General features: G+C 37.3%; 2 long non-coding RNA genes across 2 annotated transcripts in view; one reads left to right on the top strand and one right to left on the bottom strand.

Moving 5' to 3' along the window:
* Nucleotides 1–14,452, bottom strand: part of LOC148183594 (uncharacterized) — a 52,199-nt gene extending 37,747 nt beyond the window's left edge. Inside the window, exons 1-2 of the long non-coding RNA XR_015773455.1 lie at nt 14,417–14,452; nt 14,211–14,290 (exon numbers count right to left, since the gene is read on the bottom strand). This is a non-coding gene — a long non-coding RNA (uncharacterized LOC148183594). The remainder of the gene's footprint in view (nt 1–14,210; nt 14,291–14,416) is intronic.
* A 277-nt stretch (nt 14,453–14,729) lies between these two features.
* LOC148183593 (uncharacterized) lies at nt 14,730–16,662 on the top strand. The gene is made up of 4 exons (XR_015773482.1): nt 14,730–15,057; nt 15,250–15,348; nt 15,443–15,552; nt 15,824–16,662. It is a non-coding gene; the product is annotated as an uncharacterized LOC148183593 (long non-coding RNA).
* The last annotated feature ends 5,411 nt before the right edge of the window (nt 16,663–22,073 follow it).

Here is a 22,073-nt window from a genome sequence, read left to right as displayed (position 1 = left end):
ATTTGTCTGCTGTAACTACAGCTCCTTGCTTACAACTGGAGCTCTCAATCCTTGGCAGTATCAAGAGCTCTGGTCTCACACATATAAGTGGTGTGATGAATGCCAATATGTTAAAGATTCAGAGGTAAAGATGGACCCAGAACTGCACTGCACACTGTTAACTACTTGTGAACACAGAAGGCTCTAAGCACCTCTCAATGAATTAACATATAATTTTTTCATCATGTGGGCAGGGATAATTCTGCAATGTATAAATTGTGGTTGCAAGAAGCCTTTCTTACTTTATTTGCTTGAGTGTTTTTTTTTATTAGTGTTCAAGCCTTTGCCATTATTGCAACATGGGAGCATTTTATATAGAAATGCACACAGACATACTTCTGGGGCTTTGAATTTGCATTACTTCAATTAAAAATACAGAAACCAAAACCCCAACAAAACAATGGAAAAAACCCTCTTGCTTTGGGCTTTACTGATGGTAGGTTTGGACTATCTTTACTGAAGAACACAAAATCAAGTTCTCCTTTTCCTGTTGAAACACATGGGATTTGTTCTTGCACAACTAATACAGTGTTTAACTGGGGGCTTGCTGATTGACTTTCACAAGTGGGCACAAGATCTTTTGCATCACTCCAGACTTTAATTTAATGTTTTATTGGAACAGGGAAGAATAGGTAAAATGAGTTTGTGAATTCTAGATAGAATAACAGTTATTTTAGTTATGAAATTCTACTTCCAGTCATCATATTTAAGGCATGCTCCCAGAAAAGTTGAGGGATTTTAGTATAAAATCAGCCTTCAATCATGCAGCTGTTTGTAAGTGAAAGAGCCAAATATCACCCAGGAACCACAAAATATGTATGTATGAGAGTGTGATTCAGACTGAAATAATATCTTTCACTTGTCACCAGAAGAGGAGAAAACAAAACAAAACAGTGCTACATACAGCCACTATAAAGGAGGTTATCATTTTATCAGAGTATAGTTTCTGCTTGAGGCAGCTCTAAGGCAGCTTGTTTGCTCTCTTAGCCTTGTACTATTTCCTGTGGGTGCTACCTTGAGAGCTTGTAACATCCAGGAGCAGACAGTTTTCATACACCAAGTGTGACTTTCAAAGCAATCATTGCTGCTTTTAACTTGTGACTGGTGTCTACAAAGAGCTAGAGACTTTATTCAGAAGAGCAGGGGAATAATGTTATGGATATATAAACAATATACGAGTATCTTACATCTCTGTGCACGCAAGAAATTTCTATTTGAATGTCAGTGATCACCTTCAGCATGGCCATTCATCTCTCAATACATTTCCTAACTAATTTTTTCTACTAAACCTTAGAAATTAGATCTTTGGCTTAAGAAATAAAAAAAACCAAAACACATTATTCAGCCCAAGTATTTTTTTACATAGAGTACATATTAAGCAGTACAACTAAGCAATTTATAAGTCTCAAGAAGACAATGCTCCAAAATATTTTTTTCCAAAATAGAATGGCCTTAGAAGTTATTACCTTGCTGACAGAGGTTAATTTTTTCTATTTAAAGGGAGTATTTTCATCATAGCATCTAAATTCACTTCAATCTTGCCTAAGTTATAAGCAGCTGCTGACTGAGAATTATACACAAGTATATGTATTATTATGTATAATAATGGGCTGAAACTGGAACAAATTTTCAAAGCCTAGATTGCTTGATAGTTAAATGGCAGTAACATGGCCTAAACCAAAATGGACTATGCAACTGAAAATGTTGGTGCTGATAAGCCATAGGGTTGGGTTTTTTCCAAAATACCTGTTCCACAGTTATTTGTAAAGCATTCCTGATAAAAAAAACACTCCAAAGTGTACTTTGTTGTAATGTAGTTATTTAGCTATCTTCATACTAAGGAGCTCTTTGGGTTTCTCAGCATCTCAGGCAGGAATTTTCACTTTACACTTGCTTGAACTTTTACAGCTTACATAAAACAATGCCAAAAGAGGAAAATGCACAATTCTATCAGCTGCACAGTATAAAGCAAGAGTAGGGATGCTGACTACACTACATGAAGATAGGTGTTTGCAAGTACGTTAGAGGAAATGTTATGCTTGATAAGCTTTAACTTTACCTTTGAATTCATTAAGGGACCAAGTATGTCTCATAGAGGCTTAAGTGTTCAAAAGAGAGGCAGGGGGAGACTGCCAGGAGGGAAGTGCCTTATTCCTGCAATGAGAATGTTTTCCCCTAGGACCCTGAGAAGGGGGAGTCAGGAAAATGCTTTCTCTACACTCACTATCATAGAAGAGATTACTTTAATCCTTTAGAGTTTGAGAATGGCAGGGGAAGAGAAGGACTCTGTCTGCCTTCTCTCCAGTTGAATGCTCAATAATAGACCTCAGCTGAGATAAAGCTGACTCAAACTTTTTTTTTATTGAAAATCATTTAGTTCCCAAGCACCAACATATCAACTTTACAAGGCAGGCTTCAGCTTGTATCTTATATGTTGAATATATCATACTGTCTTTTAACTATTAAAGCTAATCACATCATATTTTGATGAATTCTTCCATTATTTGAATTTTTTTCTAGGGAGAGGGACTAATTTTTCATCTACTTTGTATTTATAGTTCCTGCTCCTGTTTACTCTGGACTTCTGAAGTGAGCAGCATTCCTAGTACCAGTCAACAAGAGCTGCTGCAAACACACCTTTCTGACATGTGCAAAACTGTACAGATAAGAGTAAATCTGCTTCTGGTTACTAGGCTAAGTATCTTGCTGAAGGACCTGATCCATACCATGAACATCCACTGAGCCTGCAGCAAAACTCAGTCACAGACAGTGCCAGTCTCAGCACCTTTAGAGACAGACAAACAAAGTTAACACAAGGAAACTGGTGTTTTTCACCTTTTCTGAAAGGCTGAATCCAACATGTCTGTGTTTCTTAAGCACGTTGGAATCACTTCTCATGAAGAGCTGTATGCATGTCACAGCTCTGCTCTTCCATAAGCATTTTTATTCTTAACCCAAAGTCACTTGCAGCCATTTTGATGGCCAAATTCAAGTAGATCAACTTACATCCTTAAAGCAACATACAAAAGGTCTCCCAGCTCACAAATTTTCCTTTCAACAGGTCTGCATTAGCAGGAAGATACAGAACAGCTATAGATGTTTTTATTTGCTGAATCGGATTTAATAAAACAAGAAAAAATAACAAAGTGCCCACTTTGTATCATGGACATTAACTAGGCATTCAGTGCTATGACTTATTTTTACAGTGCCCAGATCATCCTGAGAGGAAATAATTCAGCTGGGGTTAGAGGAATATCCCAAACCCAGAGCTGGGTTCCTTCATAAGCATCATTCCACACACTACACAAACTTCCTCATGAGGAAAGCAACACATGCCAGGGCACTGTCCTGGCTCAGTCCTTTGGAGAGGATGCTTGCTGCATCATACCTTGCTAGTGCTCAGGGGACTGTGTGCATTTGGCCCAAATTCTGCTCCCTAATGTGCATGATCAGAAGTCAAAAGCATATTCAAGAGCCAGAATTGGCTCTAGCTATTCACCCACAGCCTGTCACATCTTTTAGTAGCTTTCACTATATCTGTTTCATTTTTCTTAAATGATCTAAGTAATTTCACTGAGGCAGCATTTAACAGACAAGTGTGTTTAACTAACAGCACCTTCACTGAATTTGAAATTACCCATATTTTATGTTTTAAAACTTAGAGTGAAGCAGGTTATTTTAACACAATACTCCTGACAGTTGAACAGAATCCAGTTCTACACACAAATGGGTATAATTTTAAATATCACTTCAATTAAGAAGCCAGATCACATGAGTTATAGATTAAATTGGTTAGAAACCTTATATGATACAATACTTATCTGCTAAGTATTATAGCATATAGATGGTATTATTTAAATCCCCTCTTCTTACAGCTTTGTAATATATTTCCAGGCACTTCTAGCACCTCACTCTATACAAACAGATGGAAATCTTTTAGACAAACATGGAGTTAGTTTGCCTATATATGATACAGCTGCCAATTCATGAAATGCAGAATTTTGAATCTTAATAACAAAGTATTTTTACTTTAACATGAGGGGCCACATTTATACACTTTGCCATTGTTTTATCCTTTATTTTAGAAGTTAACAACTAATTCACAACACAGCATTTTAAATTTGTTTTAAGTTTGCACACACTTGGATATTTTTACTAAACTAGAAGTCCAAGTAAAAGATAGACCTAAAGAAACATCTTAGATCATTTATTTATGCAATTAAAAATTTAAAGCAGGCTTTCAGCAAAATCTACCCTGTTGTAAAATGACTTTTACCAGCAGTAAGCTTTTGCTTAGGCTTTGTTCCACACCTAGTTGTAGCCAGCACCTGCTGCTTCAAGGCAAGGTTGAAGTCTCCTTTTGGTGGCTGTTAGGTCAGGCCCTTGCAGTAAGTTTTGCACATGGAGTGGCTGTAAGGACTTAAGAATGAGTCAGTCACAGTGAGTTACTGCTGCTGTCAAAACCATCCATCACTGTGTCTAAAGATTCCCATAGTTGGCTGTGAAACTTGTAGATACCTTGTAACATGAATGCTATTGCAGCTGTACTCTGTTATACCAGCAGATGTTTTAACAGAGACAGGATGCTGAAAGAAAATAACCCAGCTGGCTTAACTTCAACATGCAGAAAAATACTTGGACTCCTTAGAAATACTTAGATGATAACATGACATTTGACACGTCCATAATGGACATTACAATGTAACAGAAGAGAATAGGGTTGATTTGACATTATTTGTTTCAGATGACAGGTGCTATGGGCAGAGGAGAAGCACTAGATGTCACACCCTGACTTCAGTAAGGATTTTAAATTGTTTGAAAATTATATCCAGAGGGCAGCTGTCAGCTGCTCTCTGTCAGGAGAGAAGGGTGTCTCAAAGAGTTCTGCACTGGCTCTGGTACCGCTCACTCTATGGATGTTGGATGGTCAAAGTTAATTTTAATCCTAGACAAGCAAAAAAAAGGTAAACCCACAGATAAAAGTCAGTAGGTAAACAGTATTTTTCTTCTAAAAAGAATATGACAATATAGGATTGTGTATGTAGCTTATTCATAAAATTGGATCAGGGAATTGCAGCCATTTACAAACATATTCCATAAATAGTCACTTTGCTCTACTGATCTTGCATGTGTCACAGGGTAAGGATTACCTCCACTGTGGCCACCAGACTAAGAATGATCATTTAGAGAAGGGGAAAGAAACTGAAAGTATTCAACACCTAGAAAATACAGCACAAACTATAGCAGGAAAGAAAATCTTTCCATTCTCATAGAAGATAGGTTTAGGGGCATAAACCTTTCAGCTGCTGGAAATGACACTAAAGAAAATGAGGAAAAGGCAGCGTTTAGAAATGCAGGAGCCAGCAGCTGCCTTTATTGCAAGGTTTTACAGCAAGGAAACAGAGGCAGAGACAGTGGAGGTGCAGCTGATTCCATCTTGGGAAAGGAGGGTGGTTCTTGCAGATCTAGAAATACGTGTCCTATAGAGAAGGTGAGGTTTTAATAGTACTGCTCTTGTGTTTCTGGTGCTGGACTGAAATTTAGATGTCCATTAGATATTTGTTGTTTCCTCTCCAACTCTTTTGGAAGCTCATTCCTTTCCTGCTTGAACCAGAATTCCTCATGTTTTCTGTATCACCTTACAGAATAAACTGTGCAATTGCTCACACCTGGCCTGAAACTAACAGCACAATTAGCTAAAAGGCACAGGACTACAAACAGTGATAAACAATTAGAGAGATTTCTCCTGCCTCATATTGACTTCCGTTTGGGCTACAAAATAATTCAGATTTGTCTTTTAGAGCTGCTTCAGAAGTAAAACATTATAAGCTCTTCCCTTCAGACAAGGGAAGGAGTTAAAAAGGCATGAGAAACATTTGCATACCTTTTTCTAGCTGTTCCACAGGAACATAAAATTCCATAAAAAAGGAATTCCATAAAAAATGTTACCATGAAAACATTAGCATTAATTAGATGCAAAAGCTATAAAATTAATCTTTGATAGATAAGTACACAATGGAAAATAAATGCTATTATTTATACCTGATAAAGAGTGTAGAGTTTTTATGGCAATTTGTATTATTTGCTTACATTCAAAAGAAAAAAATAAAAATATTCTTGATGGAAAACTGTACTCAGCTTGTCTTTCTTTTATGAAACAAACTTTCACTTCACAAAGTATTTTGTATACATTGACAGTATGCAGATTTCATCCAAAGATTTAATTATTTAAATGTGCAGTATCATCTGAGTTGTGGGATGGATGCCACTGTCTTCCATATTGCAGGGAAATTGTATCCCACATCACAGTAAGCCCAGAAACTCATGACAACTCCCAGAAGATCAGTTCTTGGTTTTCAGACAGTATTTACACCCCATCCCAAATAGTCCTTACAAATGTTTCCTTGGACATTACCTCCATTACCCCTTTACCTCCTCAGAATTTTCAATGGCAATTTTTTTTAGTTCATAGTTATATCTGTTCAACTCACAATTCATCTAAAGAAATAATTATGTTTTTGATATCTGCTCTGTTTAAATTGACAGCTCAAGACTTTATCTAATTCTCACCAAATTTCTGCATAATAATAAAGAACCCCTATCCTTCTCTATTAAAAGACCAGCTGCCTCATCCTCCTTCTGCAGAGAAAACTAACATGCTGCCCTTGGCTTCAGTGACTGCAAGGCTGTTCTAGAAATTGTTTCTTAAACTAGATTGCATTACATTTCACTTCAGTCCTTATTTTGTCAGATGCTAAAATAAACCATGAAATTGGTCTTTAAGATGTTAAGCAAACCTGCGAATTTAGATTTTTTCTTTAAAGTATTGGGGCATTAAGTAAATGGGGCACTGATCCCCATTACAACAGAATTATGACAGTAACAAGAGGTAATATAATTATCTACTTAACAACCATGTGGGAAGAGGAAAATGTAACTCTTCCTCCCTCCCCATCTCTCCAGAAAGCAGGCAAGGAAGCAACTGTGAATGTAATTGTGGTACCAAGGATCATAGACTCACTAATTATATTTTTTTCTTTAATAATTAATCATAATTAGCTAGTTATTAGGTTATTTTTTTCTTTAATAATGCCTTGCACCTTCATTCAGTCTAGCATTGCAAACCTGCCCTGGATGTTGTAAAAACTTACCAGAAGGAGTCATCTGTCCTCCAAATGTGTAATGCAACAATAAACATTATTAAACACATGTGATAGAATCTTTTCTGAGAATTATATATTACGCAAAGATTTTTTTCCATCTATAAGAATAAGTTTAATAAAAAAATTATTAGAAAATGAAAGGCTGAATAATTGCTTGTTCTAGAAATAGCACATTTATTCCAAGTGTTCTATTTACATCCTGTTTACCTCAAATTCCACAATGATGCTTTGTTTGCCTCAATCTGGTTTGCATTTCTGAACAGTTGTCACTATATGCAGGTAGCTATTTTGGTTACATGAAAAGATATCAAACCCACATTAGCCAGCTTTTCAAACACAATTTCAATCCTTTAAGTTGTTACAACTTTTGCAATGCGTTACCAGGATTTTAAAAGGAAGTAGCAAAGAAACTGCATCATTAAAGATGTTTTCAATGAAAACTTCAAGGCTACTATGACAGTATTTTAAGAACACACAGTCACCTGGACATTCTTCTGATTTACTGATAATTTCCTTCCTAGGACAAAGGGGCTCATCCACAGTAAAACTACTTTTCTGACTGTCCCTATAGACAGCTTTTGCAGGTCAAATTACAACTTAGAATGCTGCCACAAGCCATGACTTGTAGCCTAGTGCAGGGTTTAGTAACAAGAGCTAATTAGGAAATCTGTCTTTTGCAACACTGCTTTCCATTCTCAAAAATGCCACTTTTCCATCATGGAATAAATGAGCCTACTGTAGCCCAGTCCAAGAATATTCTATGCTTGTCAAAAATGCCCTGGCCAATGTTCTAATGCTGCTGCAGGAATTGATCCCTACTCCTAATCTTTTCAAAAACATTTGAACACCATCTATCAATGCAGCTTTTGCTTCTAAATTAGCTACAGAAACTCTCATAATGGTTCTTGAAAGAAGCGAAAGAAAACTGTACTATGAATGCACTCAGAACTGGCCTTGAATAGATGTAAATTGGTCTCAGCTTTGATTGAGATGAACTTCAGACTACAGATCATCCTGAAGAATACAAGTTTATTTATGACTGAATTTTTACCCTTTTCTGTAAAACTAAGCCAAGTAACAACGGGAGCCATATTAGAGGCCATTTACACCTGCAGGAGTCAAGACAAGAACAGTTCAAATACACCCTTGGGCACTCACAGCCACAATGTACTGGTCAAAACCTACCACTCACCATCACACGATCCCACCCCTGGTACTGCCCTTCTGGGTTTGTCAGGGAAGGATAAAGCTTTGCCTGTTCAGCAGTGCAAGCTGAGTGCATTGGCAGGAATTCTTCCAGTCTCTGCAGAAGTCCAACAGCCAGGGAAGTCCTCAACCCACAGAAAAATCCCTTCCTCACTCAGAACCTTGTTTGTCCCTAGCCACAGACAGAGGTACCGAGGACTGTCCCCACTACTTGCAGCAGAAGGACTCATAGCCAGCCCTTCGGGATGGGGCAAGCAGGGACAGCAGCAGGCACAAGTGGGCCTGGAAATCCCATTCCTGTCTCCTTTACTGCCCAGCCCTGGGCTCCACCTTGCAGACACCACAGAAAAAAGGGAGCAAACCTTGCCAAGGTCCAGAGCACTCACTAATATCACCCTGCTGAGAAGGGATAGCTGGGGCCTCACCAGCTTTCCAGGGAAGTCAGTTTAAATCCACCCTTTCAAAAACATGAACTAAGACTATTCTGTAGCCTCTAAGACCATCCTATACGTAGCTATTAAACACAGATAAGTTAGTCACAAATTAAACCAGAGAATATGAGTCCTGCTAGACAGACTATAATAATTTTAGTGAAATAAATATGTATTTTCAGTGGACATTGACAATAAGGATGTGTTGAATCACTAGGATTTAATGGGTTTTCAGAGGAATTTAGTTAGTTTTTAAATACATTCTCAGATTTTATTATAGAGACAGTTCAACCTTGATCAACAGATCGCAAGATAATGATCTTTTTTTAAAGGGCATTGTGTACTTAGCTGACACAAATACCATATTTTAATTAGTTAATAAGAGTCAGATTTTGTTTTTAATTCCATGTCAAACCTGGCATGCTCCTTTAAGGAGTCTCTACAAAGAGCACAGTAGTTTTTTTCCTGTAACTCCTCTAGACTTTTTTTTTTGCTCATGTCAGTTTGACCTTGAAGAGAACATGGTGTCCTTTGAGGTCTTTTTTTAAAGAAAAAAATCACACTCAGGGCCAACAATTCTTTCCCTAAAGAGATCCATGTATCTTTAGCTGGTGAAAGCTGCTGCTCTACCATGCACCAAGAGGCAGTACTCCTTATCCTCTTTGTTTACAAGAGAACACAGCTACAAATGAGCTCTGATTCCAGAAGCAGTCACCACCAGTATGGGAAACTTTTGTACCAGCGTTAGGAGTCTGCTGAGATAGGGTGTTAAACATGCAGCAGATCTGTACAAGCTTATATAAGGTCTGAGCTCTTATTTAGACAGGGCAATCTGCAAGTTACTAAACAATGAGAACAGCTCAATTGATTTTAGTAAGTATATTTATATATCACCCATTATTAAAGTGTCTGTGAATTTGGGCTATTACCCTATCAATTGTAACTATGTCAGTTAATTTATTACATTTGCCTGCATGTAACATCTGGTCTTTTTTACTGATATCATAAGCTGTCCTTCAGATTCCATCACCCTGTAATAGTTTTGCAGTTAGCTGTAAATATGCCAGCAGCCTTGCTAGGATGTCACAAGATAGTTCAGTGGAATTAAGCAAACAAGGCTGATAACAACAGAGATATTTTCCTACCATTACTGTTCTAATGGATTGGGATTGACTACAAGGAGGTATTTAGAAAATCCACAAGACAAAGCTTTTCCTACATGCAGTGCCAGTCAAGTGCTTGTGACCATTTCTTTGCCTGATCCATAAAGTTTGATTACAAAATTCATCAAGCTCAATAGGTATACACATTAAGATGGATTTATGCCTCTAACTAATCCTGCTGACAGCTACTTTGTCACACAGTATAAGGCAAAAAGGGACTGTTAAGATAGTATAGTCTGGTCTCCTGCATAACACAAGCCAGTGAACCCCACCCAATAATTTATGCTTCAATTTGCTTTTGAGTTATAGCATCTCTATTAGAAAGAGCTTCACTTACATGCTAAGTGGAGGTAAAATTATTACGTGTTTAGGCAAGTTGTTCCAGTGATAAGAGACTGCCTTATCTCTGGTCTGAATTTACATAGCTTTACTTTTCACAATTAGATTTCTGTCTTTTCCAGTTGAATATAAGAGCTCTTTATAATTTTTTTCCTGCAAAGATACTTGACCACTGTTAACTTACATCTTAAGCTTTACTTGGAGAAGTTAATGGACCAAGTAGACATCTTTCAATACACAGCATGTCCTTATAGCTTAATTAATTTCATAATTCTCTGTGTTTGCTTTTATTTTTAATGCATCCTTCTGAAACTTCATACCAAAAAGGGCCACATAGAATCTTGGTGGTATAGAAATTTTCTTACTTTTGTACTTAGTGACCAAACCCTCAGAACCCTGTGTCCTCAAGAAACCAGGAACACATTTACAGAGAAGCTTTATAACAGAGTAATTGAAAACACACAGACAATTAAAGATACCTATAGAAATCTTAAAACATAATTCCCACTGACAAGTTGAAAATACCTGATGGAGCATAAATCTAATACTGGACATGACTCAGGATTAAGTTTGTTATCAAACACAAAAAATTTCTTGTAGCTACCATGAAGTTAGCAGAAGCAAGACCAACTTCAAGTATTTTTAGAATGTCCAATTTTATCTAAACTTCATATTTGAGTGTGTAATTTTAGCTTTAGGCTGCATTTGAAGTCTGAGAATCTTAGAAAAATTTCCTTAAAAACAAAACCACAAACTTTTGTCATTTTGTTATCCACCCTTACAAAGTCAGTTTTGAGAGGAAAGAAGTTGTTTGCCAGTAAAGTCTGTATTGTTAGAAAATAAATAAATATAAACAAGTAATTAGTTCTACTTGCTGCTGTTTAGAAGTGGCATGCAGTTAAATAAGCCCTAGAACTTCTGAAAGCTTATGCATGGGAAAAAGCACTCTAAAGAACACCCACTAACCCATTCCTTTGCTTGAGCCAGAATTTCTTCTGTTTCTTTGTCAAATTGTCTCCCAGGAAACTGAAGAAAGCAGTCCCTTCTCAACTCCCCACAGATTTGTGTACCCTACTTTCCACTTTTGCTACTCTCTAGTTCTGTTGGGGAGCTCACTGATTTCTCTTGAGCTGTTTATACACAGTGTATGCCTACACCTGTAGTTATTTATATACACACATACATGTGTATGTATTCCAGCTGAACAGGCTTCTGATTTTTTTAATTGGGGAGGATTGGCTATACAGAAAGCTTTCCTCTGGCCTGTGCATTAGTTCACTGCCTAGGCCAAGCCAGTTATTTCACACAGCAACATTGAATAAGGCTCAGGGACTACTGAAAATTATTGGAATGCTTAAATCATTTCATATAAGCAGGGACACAAATCAACTCAAATTCTATAAAATATTTATCCTGTCTGATTAACTATTTGAAACTGAGCTCTTTTTCGCAGTTTGGAACTTAGACTTCAGGATCCAAGGTAACTGCATTGCATTTGAGAAAAAAACCAAACAACTGGCACTAACGAATCACTGAGGACAAACTAAAGTTATTTGACAGTTATGACACACATTGAATACTTTGGCTATCCAGATTCCTGTTATGCATTGAACAGCTCCATCTTATGAACTGCTTTACAGTCTTCATATAACATTACATGCCAGATGCATGACCACCCAAGATGGTTGCTTCTCTTATTGATAAGGCAATTTATAGAGGAAATGGGGTTAGGGGATTTCTGTTCTAAATCTGAAACAATACTAGATCAAGATCCAGGGCATATAAGTTCAAGGCTGTCATTAAAATCTGGTTGACTTAATTACTAGCATTTACAGTTAGAGGCAGGCACTCTGTAAAGATGGTATGTTTAATAAAACCCATGCCTCAGGCACCAGAGTTGGCAAGGCACTTCTTCATGTTTAATGCATTGCACAACTATCACAGATTTTGAGTTTCTACTTTGTACAGGGGTCCAGGAGATACAGGGCAAAGACCAGCTCTAGTAGGTGCCTCTGTCTCTCTCAAACACTGGCTGCCCATTAGACATCTAGGTGAGGCTGTGATGGACCAGAGCAAAAGAGACCTCACCGTCCTCCCCTGAGCTGGCTCTCTCAGCTCTGGGTGTAGAAACATAAGCATAAAAGTTACCCTGAGGGCCAGCACAGCACCAGGAACTGTGGTAACAGCTAAATCATTAGCTGTTAGAGATCTCCCTGCATTATCTTTCTGCTATATTGTTCATTTCTCCCCTGTAGTTTTGAGCATCATTTAACATTCACATTTCTTGGTCTCTTATTTGTTCATGCACAAGAAAAAAAAATAAAGCAACATAGCCACATAAGCCCCAAAATTGGGCAATTTCTCTTAAAAGAGAATCCACACATCTCTTAAAATAAAAAGGCCAAACTCATCAGTACAATCTCGTTCTTGTGACTAGAAGAGACCTACACCTGTTAGCAAGAGGGAACTGGTTGCTTCCTCCAAAAGTTCTATAAAATTTCTTTTTAACAGAGTTTGCCTCATTAATATGTACTGTGAGAAGCTGTATGGAAACAATGAGAAAGATCCAGTGTTAGGCTAACTTGGAAAAAATTAAGTCACTTTTTGGATTTTCTATTGCTATAAACAATTAAGGCTTTACCTTAAAGTAATATTTCCTCCAGATGCAATGGGGAAACCACCAGAAATCTGACTCATTACTATGAGTAATAAATCACAGATTAAGTCTTGATGAAAGGAGCCATGGAACAACTCATACAGCTGAGAGATATGTGATGGTATAAACAGCTGTAACATTAGTCATTCCCTTTAACTTGATCAACTGACTAAGATCACCACTTTTCTGAATTACCATATTCTACTCATGTGGTTAAATAATGAAGGCTTCATTAGAATCATAGAACTATTTAGGTTGGAAAAGATCTTCGGATCATCAAGTCTAACTGTTAACACAGGACTGCCAAGTCCACCACTAAACCACATTCCCAAGTGCTACATGTCTTAAATACCTCCAGGGACAGTGACTCCACCACTTCTCTGGGCAGCATATTCTAGGGCTTAACAACCCTTTCTAAGAGGAAAGTGTTCCTAACACCCAGTCTAAACCTTCTGCAACCTGAGGCCATTTCCAGTTGCTCTACCACTTGTCAAGGGGGAGAAGAGACTGACCCCCAACTCAGCTCTCTTTGATAGCTATAGACAGCTCCATGGTTCTCTTTTATCCTCCATTTCTCCAGATCCCTCAGATCAGATTTGTGCTCCAGACCCTTTTCCTGCTCCCTCACCTTTCTCTGGACATTCTCCCCCAAACACAAATATGCTGCCCTCAGCCTACCTGTAGTGAGCCTTGTTCCATTTGAGACTTTAAATTTCAGAACTTATTTCTGTTAATAATAAATAACTTTAAGGTTTCAGAGAGGCTCTTATTTTTGAAAGATTTTCAGAATGTTCCTTAGAGTAAGTTTGTTTTTCAACACTACTTTTTAAACTATTTTTTTCCTTTTCAAGCACAGTATTTTTATCTTTTTTTACTCCTGTAATGGGTGCTGTTCAATAGAAACACCTCAACTAAGAACTTACATCATCAAAATTCTGAACAAAGTATAGAGATCCAAAGCAAAATAATCAGAAACAACAAGAAATATACAAAAAAAACCCCCAAGTCTGTGTCCTTCTGACAAGTGCTGACAATAATGATAAAATTTATTTCCCTAAGAGACCTCATTGTCACTGAAATTCCAAGCAAAAGTCATTAAGATGATTATTATATACACCCCTCAATGAATATGAAGTCCAAAGTATAGATACATATAGTACTGGCTTTTAGATAGGAAAACACCTTGAAAGTTCTCTGACTTATCTTTACTCACAGCTTTGCAGGTACTCTAGGAGAAGTCTCCTTTGCTCTGGAAACAATTAATTGGTTCTCAGTCCACAACTGCTGCCTTCTCTAAAAGGGGAAAGAAAGATATCTTAGTAACAAAGAGAAGATTTTAAGCTTACCACATTTAAGAGAAGCACACCTGTATTATCATTCTTTTAAACTACACCACAAAACCTTCCCAGCTCTCCTCACCTCCAAGGCACCCATGTTGCCTGCACTCTCACTCAGAGCCAAAAGCAGCTTCAGGTGTTCCCAGGACTCCTTTTGTGCAGTGTCTGGGTGAAGGGAACATTCCCAGAACAGCTGAACCTCATCACCCTTAACAAGCCTAACTCCAGGACTCCAAAGTGGGAACAGGTGCTGAGGGTGGCACTTCCAGCACAGCTGGGTGTGGTTAATTTAAAGGACAAGCTGTGGATGCACTTAAAGAAACGTTGCACATGACACAAAGCTTTTTACTTGGTCACAGACAAAGCTGACTTTGACATTGATACATTCAGTTGTACTTGAGAGACTTTTATCTGGCAGAATGTTTCACAGGTGTAACATTTTACAATGTAATTCAGCCAGGTTGCATGACTCATTTGATAATTAGTTAGAGATCTTTCAGCAGGCCCAAACAAGGACCCAGGAAACTAATACCTTCCAAGAAACTTCTTATTCACCTCCTAAGGATTATACACCAAAGGAGTGTCTGACCATGAGCAGAAACACCTGGCAATTGCCATTGCAAGGTTTCTGCAGAGCCATATTAGAGACATAAACAATTAATTTCATTAGATTTTGCTGTTCAGAAAAGAATCATATAGGAAAAGGAACTGGAGTAAGAAGAGGCAAGTCATAAAAATTATTCTATTTGCATTTCCAGGTATACTTTGGATACTCATATAGTCATATGCAGAAGTTAAGAAATCATTGTAATATGCATGTTGGTGTTTCTAGTAGGTGTTGGTTAAACTACTAGAAGTTTTAAGAGAAGGATACTTCAAGTCATTACTTCTATAGAACTTTTCATCATTTTTCAGCTCCAGTATGATTGTGCAAGAAATTGACTAAGGGACCTGCTGTAAAACAACATCTGGTGTCATGGAAAAAGGGAAAAAAACCCCAAATCTTTGTAAAAGGTATGCAAGCAGCTAAGGATTGTTCTAGCAAAGCTTGCTAGGTTCATATTCCCTACTAACCCCATTCTTTTAATTGGTTTCTGTCCCCCTGCAGTGCCATTGCCGTGGGCAGAGCATACAGTGAGAAATTAGTCCTGGACTTAGGAGGATGGAAACACACTCCATCATTTCAGGATGGGCCACCTCTAACTTGCTCCACCTCAGGTTTGAGATGAAGCACTCCAGATTGGTTTAGCTTCTCCCACCTGCTGAAGGATCACTATTATAGAGTCAGCATTTGCAGGAAGAGGTGATAGCCTTGATTAGAAGAACAGGGAAAAAAAAAAGAAAGCTGGGAAAAGCATAGATGGTAGGCACTGAGCCCGTGGTAGACCTTGCAGAACACAATGTCATACATGAAGACAGTCTGAGTCCCTGAAAGTATATATTTTTCCAAGACTATCAATCTAATAAAAACTATTAATTCTGCCCACAGATCCTGCCTGCCTTATACTCTTAGACTATCATGGCTTCAGAAAAGAACTTACAAACATCTGGGAGCCACTGCTGGCAGGGATGGAGGAGTTTCAGCAATGCTGTTCCCTGCCAGAACACCCTGTCATTTCCCAGCCAAAAATAAAAAGATGTGCTCCCTGGAAGAGTACTCTAAAGGGAAGCTGGCCCTCATGTTCACCACAATTAAAGAGCAGGCTTGTACAAGTATGCTCTGGGATTATAAAAGAACAACCTTGCTACTTCTATGTCTCTAGTTCAAAGATGCCAATCCTGCCTCCCTTTGCTGGAATAAGGCTGATTTAGACCACAAGATACAGATTGTTACAGAAAAATTGCCAACTTCAGGACAAAGGGACAACAAAACATTGTTTTTAAAGAGGCAGGTAGAGTTTTGAGAGAAATAAATCAACCTTTTCCAGTCATCCACCCCTGACATTTTACAGTATGTGAAAAGTTAGTCAATTAAAGAAAACAAAAACTTAAAAAGAAAAAAAACCCAACAAAACCACAATCTTTTTTTCTTTTTTTTTCACTAAACACTACAGCTGGATTTACTAAAATTATAGTTGAGACCACTGGAAAATTGCTAGGGTGATGAAACAGCTTGTATCATAACCACCACTTTCATTCTGCTCTGTGGTTTAAAAATGCATCTGATTTACTCTCTAGCTTTTCTTGTCTGAAAAACGTAACTATACAATCCTTAGTGGTTACAACTATAGCTGAGTCATTCTACTTTGCCACAGCTGACATCCTTCAGAAAGCTCCCACTGTGCTGTCTGGAGAATGATTGGACATGCTTTGGCTTCTACACGAGCATTCCATGGAGGGAGACCATGTACATCCCCAAAGCTTGAAACTGTACTGGGAGCTCTTTATAAACTAGAGATGAGAAAGGCCTGCAAAATGCATGCAAGGAGTGTCTAAACACAGTAACAGGAAATGCAGAAAAGTATTCACCAGCCATTAGACTCTTGCCATCAGAGAGTGATCTGACAACAGGCTGCTTCCTGCACGCCTCAGCTTCTCAATTCTCATTGAGAGAGGATTCACTGGCTGATCGTTCACATAGGAAGGAAGAACAGATGCAAGAGAGCAAGACTGGGAGAAACCTGAAGTTTAGACAAGGTCAAGCGAGAGTGTAAAATGGGTTGGAAAAAGGTGGAGAGGTGGAAAGTCTGCCAAATAAACCCTCTATAACAACACCACTTTTAATTGTGTTCCAATACTGCCTGGTCATCCCATGCAAATCCAGTAGACCCCGTTACTTCCCATTTCTGTCAACACAAGATATAAAAATGCCAGTGATGTAGGTAGTATGCCCCAATAGACTCACAGGTTTTCATTGCATGTGCCACCCAAGAATGAAGATTTTTTCTCCCATGAGTAGGAATTTGTCCCTTCCCCAGCAATTATTACCAGTCTGTCCCAACACTCCGCATCCCCCTCATGAACTTTTTTACACTAATTAGTTTATCATGGGAGAAGATGATAAACAGGTGGTGAAAACAGTCAAACAAAAGAAAACAACCAAATCAAATATTTATTTTTTTTTTAAAACAACCCTATGTCTGTGCTTTGGCTTTCACATCTCCAGAGTAATCATAGCAGATCTCACTGAAAATAGAAGTTCAGATACAGTCTTAAATAATCAGAGACAAAAAAAATCAGCAGGCTGTGTTCTCAGCTCATAAAAACACTACATTAAATGCAATATATTTACTATAGCCCTCAAGGATGCATAGTAAAAAGGTATATTTTTTTACTCTGCACGACCTATCCCAAGTCTATTTTATTTCACTTAGGAGTCTGGATTTCACTGGATTTAAGTGACTTCCTTCTGATCTGTGCTGAATGAAAGAGGGAGCTAGCGCCTGTGCACAAGAACAAGCCAGGTTTATTTATTTAGTAGCATGTTCTCACTGCATAGTGAGATCTTAGAGTGCACGTGGGTAGACACTTTGTGGCTGGGTAAAGCTGCTCTCAGCAGGTGGATGTAGCTGACTCCAGGCACTCCTGACAGGTAAAATTCATGTATCACAGGAAAGGAAAGAAGCCAAGGACTCTGTGCTGGAAGTGTAGCAGCACTAATGGCCAGGATTTAAATGCAATTTAAACACAGCATCTTGTCCTGGGCTAAAATTGTGCACAAGTGACTTGGAGAAATTTTTCACTTCATGACTTCCCCTTGAACAATACAAGAATCAGAAAATATAACCACAAAGAACTGGTCTAAAATACTGTTAATGCTTTAAACATCTGTCATCTCCAAACACAAAGCCCAACATTTATCACAGCGTAACTCTGCAGATCCTTTGCTAGCATAAAAATCAGAAGATGAGGTAAAATTTTTTCCTAAGTAAACTTTTACCAACAATTTATCACCAATATTTTCATTTCCAAGTGCAGACAGAACCTGTGCTTATGTTGAATATTTTGTGGCTAACTCTGGTGAATGCTGCAGTTCTAATAGCAGGCTCCATAAACAGCACTCACAATTCTGAGAGACTTTTCCCAGATATATTTCTAACAGCACCTTTTTTTATCCTGAAGTGCACAGGTGACTGCAACAACACTTTACTTTTAGCTCCAGGATGTGTTGGTTGAGGGCTGAGAGGAAAAGTGCAGGGGATGTTTTCATTGCCAGATAACCAACCTTTCCAGGGAAGGGCTGCTTTGTCATGCTCAGATTTTCCCCAGGATTTTGAAAACTCTCAGAGTACGCAAGTTGAAACATGAAAATTTCATCTTATTTTTTCTAAAAAAAAACAAAATAGACTTTTTTTTTTCCTAGTCTAGATATACATTAGGCTGTCAGATATGAGCCCATAAAATATAATAGCAGCATTACATGCAGTCTGTTACTACATTCTAAAGATTGTATTGTCTTGACAATATGAAGGTAGCATTAAAATTTTTGTTAGACACAAAATTTTAATGCTATCATTTCCTGATTTTTGAGTGTATAAAAATGCATTGAAATTTTCTTAATGCAGAATTTTTAGTTAGCATCTTTATGCCTTAGTATTCTGTGAATGTAAAGGCATTCAAGCATAAAATTGATAATATTTTAGTTTCTCTGAATTTATACATATCCAGGCTTACATAGGGAAAGAAAATAATAGCTACTCACTTTTTCTCTTCCCTCATGTGCTCTTCAAAATAATTTATTAACAGCACATATAAGAATAGGCATTTATAATAATAAAAAAAAAAACAGCCTCGAAAAAAAGGTAAGTGTAGTACCTTCATTTAGTCCCTAAGGAACTGAATAGTTTCATCTACAATAAAGATTTTTCAGGAAAAGACCTAACTCTATTTTCTTTGTTGTGGTTCATATTCATTTTCACTCCTGTGAGCCAGGTGGTACATAAAGATATGAAAATCAGATTTTTCAGATAAGCCACAAAACTATAGAAATTAGGGCTCAGGCAGATGGATTATCACAAACACAGGAAATATACTAAGAAAAAGATTCAGAACTCAACTGCTGATTATTTTCGAGGCATGATGCCAGGGTAATATTGGTATTCAACTAACCTCTGGAGCTCAGGAATCCATCTGTACTCTAGGATCAATCAGTTCTAGTACAAAGAAAAGCAAACTGTGGAAGGCATCCAAAGCAGGCCTCAGTTGCTATAGCATTTGCTCGGAGCAGATTTGAACGCTGTACCCATAATCTTTATGCAGCTGCTATGAAAATTTAACTGTGATATCAAATCCATCCCAACATTTAACCTGTGGGAACCGAGTGTAACCTAAAGCTAACCTAAAGCTTAAGCAAACAGGTTGCAATGCCACTGTTTCTCAGAAATTGAGCCTTTGGCTTTGTAACTCCACTTTTGCAGAGCAGGTTTTACAAAACTGTTCAGAGGAAGTGTAAGCAAATGCAGTTCTTCACCATCCTCACACAAACACATACCTATCACAATTATATATGTGTATATATGTATATACACAACTTTATTACTGAGTCTGACATAAGTTAAGAAAACTTCAGTTTCTGAATCAGGTCAGTACCCAGCCATCCATAAATAGCAATGACCACACTAAACTGCCTGGAAAAGCTTCCAGATTAGCAAACCTTCTCCTGCCATCAGTTTTTTTGGCCATTCTTAGATTACTGGGATTTAGGCTCTGGTTCTGTTTCACCAACAAAAATTTCTGATGGTCAAGCTACATATTGCTGAAAACTGAAAATTAAATAAGAAAATGTCTCCCAGTTTTTGTTAACCGAGACAAAATTTCAGTAATATAGTAACAAAAAATATATTAACTTGACACATATCTCACTTTTATAATTTCCATTTGTATTTTTGATATTCCTGAATCATTTAATAGGTGTTAGACTTACAATGATCTGGAAGATTTTGAGGAAGAAAACTCTCCTCTGACCCACACAGTAAATGCCACTGCATATAATATTTCACTCTCTTTTTTTTTTTTTTTTTTTAATGTCCTAAGTTTACCAGAAAAATAATAAAACTCAAAGACTACTTACCCACTTTAGGAAGGCACACAAAGCTGATCACTATCTTAAAATCATTATGTGGCTTTGTATTCTTCTTAAAATGCATCTTCATTGAGTAATAATATCTGCCTTGGAACCTTAAATTATTTTAGTGGTAATATTGAATGCATTTTATATAAAAATATCATTGCAACTATAGCCTCATGTGGTTTCTGTAAAACTCAGTGACCTTAAGGAAAGGGATTAGTCGACTTAAGTTCTGTATTGATTTTTTTTTTTTAAATTACACTGTTAAACTTTTTTTTCCCTGAGGACACATATAGTTCACCCAACCTACCTTAGTTTATATCCATGCATGTCCTTACATGTGCTCTGTTGCATAAATATATATATATATATATATATATATATATATTTGTGTGACTTTAAGCCCACAAAAATATGAAACTATTTTTGACAGATTCTTGAATTTAGATTATTGGTTAGAGTGATGCAATACTTGATTACCTGTTTGTATATTAGATATTAAAAATTCATTAAAAGATACAGAAAGAGTTATGCAACAGAGCATAAAGTTTATTTTTTCCTGATTAACTAGCAGCTTCTAAAATGAAGCAGAAAATTTTACATGAATCATGTCTTAGCTCAAAGATACATTCTTTAATGATTTTTTAATTTTAAATTGAAGTATCTTAAGACTCTGTTCCTAGTCATTCAGAGGAGAGTTTCCATTAGATCCAGTGCTGTATGAAAACTTTAAACCACAGTAGCATAGGTAAAAGGAAATAATTTGGTATTTGTTTTTAAAACAGGTTCATTCATTACTCCTTTTAATTGGAAATGAAAGTACTCTGCATTATAGGAATCAGATCTTAAAATCTCTGCTCTCAGGAATTCATTTACTACCCTTCCTTTCTTAATCCCTTAGTATGTTGAAAAGAAAGAGAGAGGAGAGGTGAAATAACAAATTTGAAAATAGGATACAATAGAAAAAATACCCTTATGATAAGGGAAGAATAAAAATAAGGAGAACACTACTAGTTAAGGATATCTTTCACTGCAGGGACATAAAACCCACTAACTGAAAGAGAGAAGAACATAAAGAGAGGTTGATGTTGACAAAGAAAATGCGGTAGCAGTGTATCACATTGCATTTATTGTATATCAAAATATACAATATCATTGTATATTTTGTCCTTCCCAAAACAGTGCCTTCAGCAGGAATTTCAGAGAAGGCATTGGTTGGCTACAGACTTCACTCAAGGTGAGGTTTTCCAGTTTCTGCAAGAACACTGGGAAATCTTTCCAAATAAATACATAGACATGATTTACATAAATTTGCTTGAGGCAGAATTTACTCTTTTCAGAGAAAATTGTTACAAAATGTAAAATAACTGCTTGACATGAACCTCCAATTTGACTTCCACTCAAAAATAAAGAAATCATGACAGCAAGTTCTGCCTTCCCAAAGATGCTCACCAGCTCCAGAGTAGCTCCTTATGTGTTTGCAGTGTTTCCCAGAGAGTAGAACTCAGTGGCTTTGTCCACAACCTAGAGATAAGAGATGAGAACAATATCTAGTCACATCTTAAGTCTCCATGAAATCAGGGAAGCCCACATTCCTATTGTAATTTCTGTTTTGAAGGATCAGCCCAAGTGTTGCTATTGAGAAAGGTGCAGGAGTGTTTTATCAGCACAGAATTCCCACGACTCAAGCACAGACTGTCCAGTAACCAGGCATGGACAAAGTGAAAACCAA

This window comes from Pseudopodoces humilis, chromosome 11, assembly GCF_049639895.1.
Source record: "Pseudopodoces humilis isolate 2021_Gansu_Grassland_sample_001 chromosome 11, ASM4963989v1, whole genome shotgun sequence".
In the NCBI taxonomy this organism is placed as follows: domain Eukaryota; kingdom Metazoa; phylum Chordata; class Aves; order Passeriformes; family Paridae; genus Pseudopodoces; species Pseudopodoces humilis.
The sequence above is the reverse complement of the archived record's forward strand: the minus strand, read 5'-3'. Positions and strand labels throughout refer to the sequence as shown.